This window comes from Nicotiana tabacum, chromosome 7, assembly GCF_000715075.1.
Source record: "Nicotiana tabacum cultivar K326 chromosome 7, ASM71507v2, whole genome shotgun sequence".
In the NCBI taxonomy this organism is placed as follows: Eukaryota; Viridiplantae; Streptophyta; class Magnoliopsida; order Solanales; family Solanaceae; genus Nicotiana; species Nicotiana tabacum.
In genome coordinates, this window is record NC_134086.1 from 11,937,903 (window position 1) to 11,950,897 (window position 12,995).

Sequence of the window (12,995 nt, forward strand, 5' to 3'; positions counted from 1 at the left end):
CCTGTTTGTACTCCGTTTATTGGTTTATTCATGGAAATCTATACTATTTCCCTTAATATTAGTACTATTTTTTCAATTCTTGAATCCTTGATTTAATGTGTTGATACTCTTATACCGATTTCTGGCTATATTCATAACCCTTAAATTATTTTTTACCTTATTATGTGGTTGACTATATTATTAATTGATTTTTGCTATTATTTGCTTAATTAGACCTTTATGTATCTATCCCTAATTACATATTTTGTACCTATGTTGTTTGAATTCTTTCTTTATCTGTTACATGCTTTCTACCATTGGTAAATTACTCCCTTAATTAAGGGATACTTGGCTGATTTTCGTTTTTAATTGATTCTGTAGTTCTATAATTGTTGAACAATTGGTTCTTGCCTTATTTTACCTAGCTTTCAAACTATTATATATACTCTCTTCTCTTTTCATTACACACACATAAACACATTGGTTCAAAACTCTCTCTCTCTCTCACACTCAAAGCTTTCTGCCCTCCTTTTGTGATTACTTACTATTATTCTAAGTTAGCCGGCTGCAAGCCAAGGCTAACTATTGTGCTCTCCTATTCTTCACTTTGTGTTTACTATCTCTTGTAGACATGTGATTTTTGACCCTCCCCAAGATCTTTTATATATTAGCGTAAAATATTTAATTTAGGCATAATATGAATATTTTAAGTAATTTTGACTCTTTTACTCTATTTTATTACAATAAAAACAAAATCACAAAAATAGGTTCATTTATGTTTTGTAGTTATTTTTAATTAAAAAAAAATCTTAAAAAATATATACGACAATAGTATCGTATTTTTATTTTAATGTGATATTTTGAAAATACCAAAAATAGATTTGTTTTAATGGTTAGTTTTATTTTAATAATTATTTTAATAGTAGGACTAATTAATAAATGGGCGCGTATTTTTAATCTCATTCGCGGCAAAAGAATAGAGCTTGGGCTCGAGCAACCCATCTTTAGGCCTAATTTTGGACCTAGCCTACAATTGTCAAGCCCATAATTCCTAGGTCCATACCCCTTAACCTAAAACCCTACTACTAACCTAGACCTATATATAAAACAAAGCCTAAAACTAAAAAAGACGGATGAAAAAGATTAAAAAAAAGGGGCTGCGCATGAAGAAGAACAAAAGCAGCTGAAAAGCTGCGCAAAAAAAAAAAAACAGACCCACCCCCCTCGGATCATCTTACACACAGCACCACCCCTTCTCCTCCATTCCTCATTCTCAATATCATCAAATCCCACACTCAAGCACACATACACACACGCCTGGACAAAAGTCGAAAAAAAAGGAATTAAAAGGGCTTTTCCAAAATTTTGGCTTAATGGGTTGATCGTGTCTTGTTGTTCCTGCTGCTGGGTCTCATCTATTACTTCAGATCTTTGCTTGTTTCCTTCGGTTTATGTTTGCCTATATCTAGGTATGTCGGAAACTTTGACTGTTGAATTTGTTGTGTATGAAGTAAAAATTGAAGTCCTGCTCTCCTCAATTTCGATTATGGCAGTAGTGAGCTTGTTTGTTTGCTTTTGAATGATTCAGCATGTTTATCATATATTAGATTCAATTTCTAGCAAGTTTTATTTATGTAAAATTAATTCATGTTCTGGTAGGCTGTGATAAAGTGGATTGGACATGTGGATTTGATTTTTTTTTTAGAGTTAATCTGAAGTGTTGGAATGTAATGGATATGATTCTGATTTGTTCCATGTGATACAGCTTTTGATTTGATAATAGCAACATTTTGTTTGCTATAAATCGTGAATTAGTTGAGGAATTCAAATATTCAATGGCTAAAAAAAAAGAAGAAGAAGCAGCAAAAATAGTTTTATCGATTTGTTCTTCCATGTATGATGGATATCAGTGTATTAGCATTCTTGAAGTTCATGAATAAGTAGTAGTTAAACATTCAGAAGTGAACCCAAGTATACAACTGATATGAATATAGGCAGATGGAGTGGTATCCAATGTCCATATTAAAGTCACCAATTTGATACTACACTCACTTTCTATATGCATTTTATATCTTTATCAGCTATCCCCATAAATTGAAGGTGATAAGAAGTTAAGCATTAGTGAAATAGCTATTGGATGCACGTGACATAGTCATGATGCCTAATTCCCAAATTCGGGGGTGCATTTCATGTAACCCGATTATAACAATTTCGAATAATAAAGCCCTCCTTAATTTGAGGTGCGCCGTGCTAAGTAAAATATTAAAATGCATGGCCCTCGTTTAATTAATACTTGAATCCTTAGAAATCGAGGTGCGCCATTTAATCGAATTTCCATGGCCCTCGCAAAGTTGCAAACGTGTAGCTTCTTTAGGCGCGCATTTTAATAATATTATCTTTCTTAAACTCGGGTGCGCATCGATGCAATCCAAATCCAAATCTCAACGGAGTCAAAACGTGTTAACAACCACGGGTGCATTGATTGTGACGTGGTTCGAAACACGTTTTCGCGATGTTGAAATTCTAAATAAATAATGATAAAAAGCGGTTTACGAATAAAAGGCACATAAGCTAGCAAGTATAAAAATTAGATAAAATCAAATGCAACAGTTAAGCGACCGTGCTAGAACCACGGAGCTCGGGAATGCCTAACACCTTCTCCCGGGTTAATAGAATTCCTTACTCGGATTTCTGGTTCGCGGACTGTTAACAGAGTCATAAATTTCGTCGGTTCGGGATTCAACCGGTGACTTGGGACACCAATAATCTCTCAAGTGGCGACTCTGAATAATTAATAATTAAATCCCGTTCCGATTGTCCTTTAAATGGAAAAACTCATGTACGCCCTTGCGGGTGTAGTGAAAAAGGAGGTGTGACAGCTCTGGCGACTCTGCTGGGGACATAACCCAGAATCTCTGGTTCAGGGTTCAGAATTCGAACTTAGATAAATTGTTGTATTTTATTGTATCTGATTTTCCTACATGTTTTATGCTGAATGTGCTAAATGTTACCCCTTTGATATTATCTGAACTGTATATAAACTGTGCCGACACCCTTCTCTCTTCACCTCCGGGGATGTGCTTACTGGTTGAGGCTCCATATTTTGTTAGTGTCATACCTTAAAATAAGAAAGATGCCGGACAAGTTACGAAGCCGGATGGCCTTTTGGTTCCCGGTAAGTTGCCCCCTCCTCGACTTGAGTTGTCTGCTCGGGTACACAGTCTAGAACACCGACTCAGGATTTGAACATAGAATAACATGACTTCATGCCAGATCCCTAGTAGGAACGGTTATTTGCATCATGTTGCATTTGACTTAGGGGACTCAACACAGGGGTTGGGTCCGTCTAGGACTAGCAACCTGAAATGAAAAGACCATCCTGATGCATCCTACTTGCTCTGTACATATATTTGTTTCGAACCTGCATGTTGACCGGTTTCTGAATCTCGGGAATGTTGAAAAATTGAAAAAAAAAGAGAAGAGAGAAAAAAAATATCAGTTAGGGAGTTAATTGATTATTTTAGAAATAAAAAATCAATGACCAATTACTGGCGAAACTCTGCCGAAATTTTGAGGAAAAAAAAGGAAAATGTTTTATTTTGTTTTACTAAAAAAAAAAAGCAAAGAAAAAGAAAAAGAGTCTTTTATTTTTGGAAAGTTGTTTGTTGATAAAGAAAGGGATAAGAAAAGTTGTTGTTTTAGTTTGAGAAACATAAGTTGTTTCATTATTTGTTGAAAAAGGAAAGAAAAAAAAAAGAGTCTTTTATTTTTAGTTTGGAAAATAGGTTGTTTTATTATTTGTTGAAAAGAAAAAAAGAGAGTCTTGTTTCTAAAAATAGTTTTATTCGCTTATGAAATGCCAAAATAAAAATGGAAAAAAGAGTCATGTTTTAAAATAGTTCGGTTAATTTGCCCGAACTACGCATGGTTTGATTCTCACAGGGCGTGAGATACGTAGGCAACCCTCATCGGGTCCAACCTCCCCTTTGCAAAAATAACCAAAAGTATCAAAATTTTAATTTTTGTCATAAATAAACCAGGTGACGCCGTTTTTGTCAAAAATAGCGAAATGTTCCCAAACGGGGCGTCGGAAGGCTGACTTTGCACAAACAATCACCTTTGGTCATATTTTGATTCTGACCTTCACAGCCTTAAAATCTTCGTCCCCGAGGCGCTGGAAGGTCGTGTTTGCAATATCGGGTCGTTTATTTTAATTTGGAAAAAACAAGAAAAAGAGCCAGTGGTCAAGTGAATACCGTTCAGATTTTCGGCCAAAATTGGCATATAAGGGAAATAATCTGTCATTTTTGGGGTTTGTATTTCTCTTGATTAGAGTATATGGGTCGTTTGATTTTCGAGTCTGTATTTCATCATTAAGTTGGTTAGTTTTGTTGTTTATGAAAATGGAAAATTCCAAAAAATATTTTATTGTCGTTTACCTTTTATTTGCAAGAACTATGCACGGTATGATTCATGCGGGGTCATGATACGAAGGCAATCTCCATAAGATTCGATCGCAACCAAAAAAAATGATGAAAAGTGAAAAATGGAAAAGAAGAATTGAAAAAAATGGGAAATGATGTTGTGAATAATGAGGACCGACCCAATCCATTCTAACATGTTTTGTTTTGAATTGTGAAGAAAGTTGAGGTGGTCGGTTGTGGTAAGATGGAAACACAAGATCTGAGGAAAAATGATAACTGATATCGAAGCTGTTACGAGTGCTCAAGAGACTCAGGGTCAGACGGTTCAACAAGGGTCTACTGTGGTTGAGGAAAATAGAACACTGAAACAACAAATGACCTGGGCCAATGGCGTGGGACAGCCGTGTCACGAGTCACGATTTGCTACACAGCAAGAACAGTACCACTCGTACTAGTTTGAGCTTCCTGCAAACATCGAGAAGCCTGCCCGAAAGAGGGTACAGGAGGAAATAACCCAAAGAGTGAAAAGATTAGAACAACGGTTGAAAAACACGCAAGCAATGGTAGGTCAAAAGAGTGTTGCCTTTAGAGATCTATGCATGTTTCCCTGATGTCCACTTGCCGCCTGGTTTCAAGGTTCCTAAATTTGAAAAGTACAATGGACATGGAGACCCCATAGCCCACCTGAAAAGGTATTGCAACCAATTGAGAGGTGTGGGAAGAAATGAAGAATTGCTTATAGCTTATTTTGGGGAAAGCCTCTCGGGAGTAGCATCTGAATGGTTTTTGGATCAAGACACATCTTGCTGGTACGTCTGGGATGACATGGCACGGGCCTTTGTCAAACAGTTTCAATACAACATCGATATCGCCCCAGACCGTATTTCCCTTTCTAACCTAAAAAAGAAACCAACTGAAAGTTTCAGGGAATATGCCATCAAATGGAGAGAGCAGGCAGCTAGAGCTAAGCCACCCATGGATGACCACGAGTTAATCACTGTCTTTCTACAGGCTCAAGAGCCAGATTATTTTCAATACATGAGGTCCGCAGTGGGTAAATCCTTCCCGGAAGCAATCAAAATGGGAGAAATGGTGGAGAACGGTCTAAAGACAGGTAGAATTATAAGTCAAACAGCTCTCAAAGCTGCAGCTCAAGCTGTCCAAATTGAATCTGGTAACACGAATGAGAGGGATGAAGAAATCATGGTGATATCAGGGTCGAGAAGAGGTCCTAGGAGAACATCTCGAAGGCATGTGCAGCCTCATCAGGTTTTCCATGACCCCCCTAAGCATTACTATCCACCTCCGAACCCCTCATACTCGCCACCAAATCACCCAAGAAAGCGAGCACGAGTAGCACAAAATCTCCACCAGCCTCCGCAAAATTTTCAATTACCTTGTAACCCACATCCAAGCCAGGGGTATAGAAGGGAACAAAAGTTGAAAGATAGTTTTACACCAATAGGAGAGTCCTATGCAAGCTTATTTGAGAAGTTAAAACAACATGACATGATTGCACCCATTCCTCCAAATCAGGTGGACCGACGTGCGAGAAGCTTTGACTCATCTAAAAGGTGTGAATACCACTCCATTCTCTGGGGCACAATGTGGAAAATTGTCGGGATTTGAAGAGAGAAATAGAAAGGATGATCCAGGAAAATTTAATTCAAGACAGTGGCACCCAGAACATGCCCGGTGACATGGGGTATGAGAATCCTCTTGGGAACTTGTTGACCGAAGTTGAAATTACTGACGCAGATAGTGGTCATGGCATTATGGATGCGAAGCTTAGTGGCTAAAATGCCGTGCTTGGTAATTGGAAAGACGCTCCATTCCTAAGTCAGCTGGGGAGGAGCTTTGGTGGTCCATTTTGTTGTCATTTCTGTTGTCCGGGTTATTTGCAGGGTTGTAATCCGGATATTGTCTTGTGATCAAACCCTCTTATCCATTCATTTTTTGTCTAGCTTGTTTAGTCGTAGTGGTTCATTTAGTGTTGACCATGGGTGTTTCAGGTTCATTCTAGGGTTGTACTCCAGTTTGTTTGCTTGTTTTATTATTCGAGTTATTTCATCGTTGTCTAATGCAAATTCCGGTCTTTTGTTACTTCCAATCATTTTTCTTTGTTTAGTTCTTTTCTATCCTTTTGTTTGTTCTTTTGTCCAATGCTAGTTCTAGTGACATGACATGCACGCATAATTCTCAGTCGGATCTTTAAAAGCTATGTTAGTCGGGAAGCAATGAAACCATTTTTGAAAACTATGGGGGTACTTGAGGAAATAAGAACATATTTGGACGTTTGAGAATTGTTTGACGCCCGAACCATGTGAAACTGGGTCAAAAAGAACAAGTCGGCCAAATTGACAGGGGGGCAGTCGTGGTAATAAGAGTAAGAGTGTTGCCCAATGACACGTTATATTAGACAAATGTAGAAGGAAAATGTGTGAAAATGGTCGTCAATTCCGATGCGGTCAAGAGATGATGTGCATGGTTTCTTTATTCTGATTGTACATGTTTGTATTGGGCATATTTTGAAGTTTGAAATAACGAAGGCGTTTTGTTCTGCTATCCGAACACTTTTTTCCATTGTCACCCCTTTCGAGCCGTGTTTATTTTTTTTCGTACCCCTCTTTCAGAATCAATGACACAATTAAGAAACGCAAGTGTCGCAAATAAGCAAATGAAAAAAAAGGGGAAGGAAAGAGAAAAAGAAAAGAAAAAGAAAAGAAAATAAAGAAAAGAAAAGAAAAGAAAGAAAAGAAAGAAAAGAAAGGAAAATGAAAGAAAAGAAGAAAAGAAGAACAGAAAAGAAAAGAAGAGAAAGAAAAATCACAAAAAAGGGTAATTTCTATATATGAACTACGTTTGACTTGATCCCGAAAGGGTACGTAGGCAGCCTCTATGAGGTTCAGTCATACCAAAACAAAAATCCAAAAGTCCCCAAGCAAGACACTGGGGCAGAAATTGTGGTTGTTGTGAGAAGTTAGATTCTGAAAGTTGTAATTTTAACCCATTTTGAAATTGTTTTGAGCCTTTTATACCCTTTCTTTCTAACCCATCCAAAAGCCTACATTACGGTCCAAAGAAAGACCTTCTGATTAGCCTTTGAGAAATGCCAAGTCAAGCAGGTAAGGTAATTCATGTCAGGAGCAACACTCCGGTCCAAACAAGGAAAATGAAAATGAGAGAATCTTATTGATAAAAATCCTCATGGGTATCGCAAGGTGATGAAAGCTGAGAGAAATAAAAAATGAGAGAGTCTTATTGTTGAAAACCTTCACGGGCACCTTTAGGCGATAGTAAGTTGAGAGAAAGAACGAAATGAGAGAGGTTTGATGGTGAAAACCGTTTGGGGCACTACAGACCGAATAAGGAATGCGAATCAAATTGGATAAGTGGAGCAATGAAGCCCAGTTTCACGGCAAAAAGGAACAAGAGATGAGCATCATATTTGCTTAACAGAATAGGTCGCAGGTGCATGTCAAGGTCATTAGAGTCGGTATCCACATCCGATAGGTTTCTACTGTGTAGTTTTCCTATTAGGAATCATCTCTTTCTATTGTTCTTTACTCTGTTCCTTTTGTTTTGTTTATTTCCCCTTTCTGAGTCTTTTGGTCGTAACAAGTGAGGAATGACTTCAAAATTTTCCACCAGCTTTCCAATTGCACAAAATGGGGTCGCAAGTCAGGAAAATAACAAGAGCACTGAGCTGGTAATAATCAACATACTTTGGGATCCTTATGAAACACAAAGTTTGGTAGATGTCGGTTCAGGAATAATGCAACAGATAGAGGGCATTGGGATTGAACGGGGAAAAAGGGTATTTCAGTGACACAGATAACGGGGAAAGTGGTTAATCAGTAAACATGCAAGACCTTCAAGAAAATCAGTTGTCACAGAAAACATATGGGGTCAGATAAGAAGACTAGAAGTAATAATTAAGAGATAGTCGTCAAGAAGGGCGGAAGTTATCAGCCAAGTTTCAAAGATGGTCGGACAACGCAAAGCATGGAAAGGAGAAAAGGAAAGCCATCCCAGCGGGAGTACCACAACCAACTACCGCACTTTTAAACTGACAGAATTTTCTTTGATTTGAAACAGGGGCATGGAAATGTTATTGATGGAAGAAAGATATGCTACATGAGGATTATCAAACTGGGGCAGAAAATTTTCTGTCGTGTTGAACTTTTTTTTTTTTTTTCGGGTACCCATCTGAAGAACATGAAGGTCAATACAAGTGTTTTAAAAAAAAGAGAAAAAGAGAGGGAAGTAGTTTTCAGGAAAGAAACACCAGTTCTAAGAAAAGTAATTTTTGGAGGAATAAAACACTAGTTTTTAGGGAAGTGGTTTTTTTGAAGGAGGACAACACCAGTTTTTAGGGAAGCAGTTTTGAAAGAAGATAATTTAAGTTAGTGGGTAGATAAAACAAATTTTGAAGGAATATGGTTAAAAGAAATCTTAGTCTGATTAATTTTTCACCTAAGATAAAGAAATCTTAGTCTGTTGAATCTTTCACCTAAGATAAAGAAATCTTAGTCTGTTGAATTTTTCACCTAAGATAAAAATCTTAGTCCGATGAATCTTTCACCTAAGATAAAGGCAGAAGTTGGAAAAACGAAAGGAAGGCATAATTTGGAAAAAGATAAAGACAGAAGTTGGAAAAACGAAAGGAAGGCATAATTTGGAAAAAGATGAAGGCAGAATTTGAGGAGAAAGAAAGGAAGGCATAATTTAAAGAAGGGAAAGGCAGAAGTCGAAAAAAAAGAGGAAGGCATAATTTGGGAACAAAGAAGAAAGGCAGAATTTGAAAAGAAAGGTAGTTGGAATTTGTAAAATTAAGAAAGTCGGGATCACACAAAAATGGACCTAGTCTGATGAATTATCTCCTAGAGTTAAAATCTCAGTCTGATGAATCTTCCTCCTGAGATCACACAAAAATGGACCTTGTCTGATGAATTATCTCATAGAGTCACAATCTTAGTCTGATGAATTTTTCACCTAAGATAAAGATAAATCTTAGTCTGTTGAATCTTTCTCCTAAGATGAAAATCTTAGTCTGATGAATTTTTCACCTAAGATAGAGATAAAAATCTTAGTCTGTTGAATCTTTCTCCTAAGATGGAAATCTTAGTCTGATGAATTTTTCACCTAAGATAAAGATAAATCTTAGTCTGATGAATTTTTCACCTAAGATAAATTTCTAAATTTTAAGATACATTTTAGTCTTTAAATTTTTTAAAAAAAGTTGCATTCCAGTCTTATCACAATTCAAGTTTTGGTTCTTATTAGTATGTGGTAACAAACAACCAGTTTTCCAAACTGGGGCAGAAAGTTTTCTTTGTTTTGTCTATTTTTGTGAAGTCAGGAGCCCGCCTGGATAATAGAGGAATACATTCAAATTTTAAGCAATCAGGAGCCCGCCTGAAGAACAGAGGTGATACAATTCAAATTTTAGTTTTCAATCGATTTTTTTTTGTCTTTTTGAAGTCAGGAGCCCGCCTGAAGAACAGAGACATACAATTCATGTTTCGGAAGTCAGGAGCCCGCATGTATAACAGAGTTCAGTTTCAGCAATCAGGAGCCCGCCTGAATAACATAGGTGATACATTCAATTTCAAGTTTCGGAAGTCAGGAGTCCGCCTAGAGAATAGAGACATACAATTCAAGTTTTAGCAATCAGGAGCCCGCCTGAAGAACAGAGGTGATACAATTCAAATTTTTAGTTCTCAATCGATTTCTTTGTCTTTTTGAAGTCAGGAACCCGCCTGAAGAACAGAGGTATACAATTCAAGTTTCGGAAATCAGGAACCCGCCTGGATAATAGAGGAATACATTTCAAATTTCAAAAGTCAGGAGTCCGCCTGGAGAATAGAGACATACAATTCAAGTTTCGAAAATCAGGAGCCCGCTTGTATAACAGAGTTCAGCAGTTAGGAGCCCGCCTGAAGAACAGAGGTGATACAATTCAAATTTTTAGTTCTCAATCGATTTCTTTGTCTTTTTGAAGTCAGGAACCCGCCCGAAGAACAGAGGTATACAATTCAAGTTTTGGAAATCAGGAACCCGCCTGGAAAATAGGGCGCCCACCTGGAGAACAAGGGAAAACAACTCAAGTTTCTAGGGAAAACAGTTTCGAAGGAAGACAGTTCGACTTTCAAGGAAAATGGTTCAAAGTGTAAGGGAAAATAGTGTCAAGTAACAAGGGAGGACAGTTTAGGTTCAGCAATCAGGCGACCACCTGGAAAAAAGGGAATTCAATTCAGAAGGCAATTCAGAAGTTGATGAAGGATGTGAGCTGCTCAAGACATGGCCGAGGTCACAAGCACTACATGTCCGGTCCTGACCCAGAAGTTGTAGAAGAACGAGCTAGCACCTGCAGCTAACAAGTGCCAAGGTTCAAATCTAAAGTCTGTATGAAGAACCATTCAAGACTCAAGATCAAGCTTCAGAAGACTTATATATAGGAATCTTGTAGCTCGTGGTCGATAGGCTTTGCTAGTCTTTTTCATCTTTTGATTTTGATGTAATAATAGGGACCACAGACCGGAACCTCGACGGAACGGCACCTCGACCGGATCTCCACCTCGGCATACTCCGGCATCTCACTCATCTCTGAACTACACGTGGCCTGATTCCTTTATAGCCAAGGATATGTAGGCAGCTCAAATGCCAGAGCTCGGTCACATCCCCCTTTTCTCTTAGTCTTAGTCTCTCCAAATAAGGGTCGGGTCAAAAACCTGTCTAGTCAGTCTTCGTCTGAAAACTCTGTACGTTTCCAGTCAAAGAGGGACAGCTGTAGACATGTGATTTTTGACCCTCCCCAAGATCTTTTATATATTAGCGTAAAATATTTAATTTAGGCATAATATGAATATTTTAAGTAATTTTGACTCTTTTACTCTATTTTATTACAAGAAAAACAAAATCACAAAAATAGGTTCATTTATGTTTTGTACTTATTTTTAATTAAAAAAAAAATCTTAAAAAATATATACGACAATAGTATCATATTTTTATTTTAATGTGATATTTTGAAAATACCAAAAATAGATTTGTTTTAATGGTTAGTTTTATTTTAATAATTATTTTAATAGAAGAACTAATTAATAAATGGGCGCGTATTTTTAATCTCATTCGCGGCAAAAGAATAGAGCTTGGGCTCAAGCAACCCATCTTTAGGCCTAATTTTGGACCTAGCCCACAATTGTCAAGACCATAATTCCTAGGCTCATACCCTTTAACCTAAAACCCTACCACTAATCTAGACCTATATATAAAACAAAGCCTAAAACTAAAAAAAATGGTTGAAAAAGATAAAAAAAAAAAGGGGCTGCGCATGAAGAAGAACAAAAGCAGCTGAAAAGCTGCGCAAAAAAAAACAAAAAACAGACCCACCCCCCTCGGATCATCTTACACACAGCACCACCCCCTTCTCCTCCATTCCTCATTCTCAAGATCATCAAATCCCACACTCAAGCACACATACACACACGCCTGGACAAAAGTTGAAAAAAAGGAATTAAAAGGGCTTTTCCGAAATTTTGGCTTCATGGGTTGATCGTGTCTTGTTGTTCCTGCTGCTGGGTCTCATCTATTACTTCAGATCTTTGCTTGTTTCCTTCGGTTTATGTTTTCTTATATCTAGGTATGTCGGAAACTTTGACTGTTGAATTTGTTGTGTATGAAGTAAAAATTGAAGTCCTGCTCTCCTCAATTTCGATTATGGCAGTAGTGAGCTTGTTTGTTTGCTTTTGAATGATTTAGCATGTTTATCATATATTAGATTCAATTTCTAGCAAGTTTTATTTATGTAAAATTAATTCATGTTCTGGTAGGCTGTGATAAAGTGGATTGGACATGTGGATTTGATTTTTTTTTTTAGAGTTAATCTGAAGTGTTGGAATGTAATGGATATGATTCTGATTTGTTCCATGTGATACAACTTTTGATTTGATAATAGCAACATTTTGTTTGCTATAAATCGTGAATTAGTTGAGGAATTCAAATATTCAATGGCTAAAAAAAAAAGAAGAAGCAGCAAAGATAGTTTTATCGATTTGTTCTTCCATGTATGATGTATATCAGTGTATTAGCATTCTTGAAGTTCATGAATAAGTAGTAGTTAAACATTCAGAAGTGAACCCAAGTATACAACTGATATGAATATAGGCAGATGGAGTGGTATCCAATGTCCATATTAAAGTCACCAATTTGATACTACACTCACTTTCTATATGCATTTTATATCTTTATCAGCTATCCCCATAACTTGAAGGTGACAAGAAGTTAAGCATTAGTGAAATAGCTATTGGATGCACGTGACATAGTCATGATGCCTAATTCCCAAATTCGGGGGTGCATTTCATGTAACCCGATTATAACAATTTCGAATAATAAAGCCCTCCTTGATTTGAGGTGCGCCGTGCCAAATAAAATCTTAAAATGCATGGTCCTCGTTTAATTAATACTTGAATACTTAGAAATCGAGGTGCGCTATTTAATCGAATTTCCATGGCCCTCGCAAAGTTGCAAACGCGTAGCTGCTTTAGGCGCGCATTTTAATAATATTACCTTTCTTAAACTCGGGTGCGCATC

General features: G+C 37.1%; 1 long non-coding RNA gene across 2 annotated transcripts; it reads left to right on the plus strand.

Moving 5' to 3' along the window:
* The first annotated feature begins 1,118 nt into the window (after positions 1-1,118).
* LOC142182639 (uncharacterized) lies at positions 1,119-12,330 on the plus strand. 2 transcript variants are annotated; one of them, XR_012711484.1, is made up of 2 exons: positions 1,119-1,448; positions 9,888-12,330. It is a non-coding gene; the product is annotated as an uncharacterized LOC142182639 (long non-coding RNA). The 2 variants fall into 2 exon arrangements; XR_012711485.1 differs by having other exon boundaries at positions 9,892-12,330.
* The last annotated feature ends 665 nt before the right edge of the window (positions 12,331-12,995 follow it).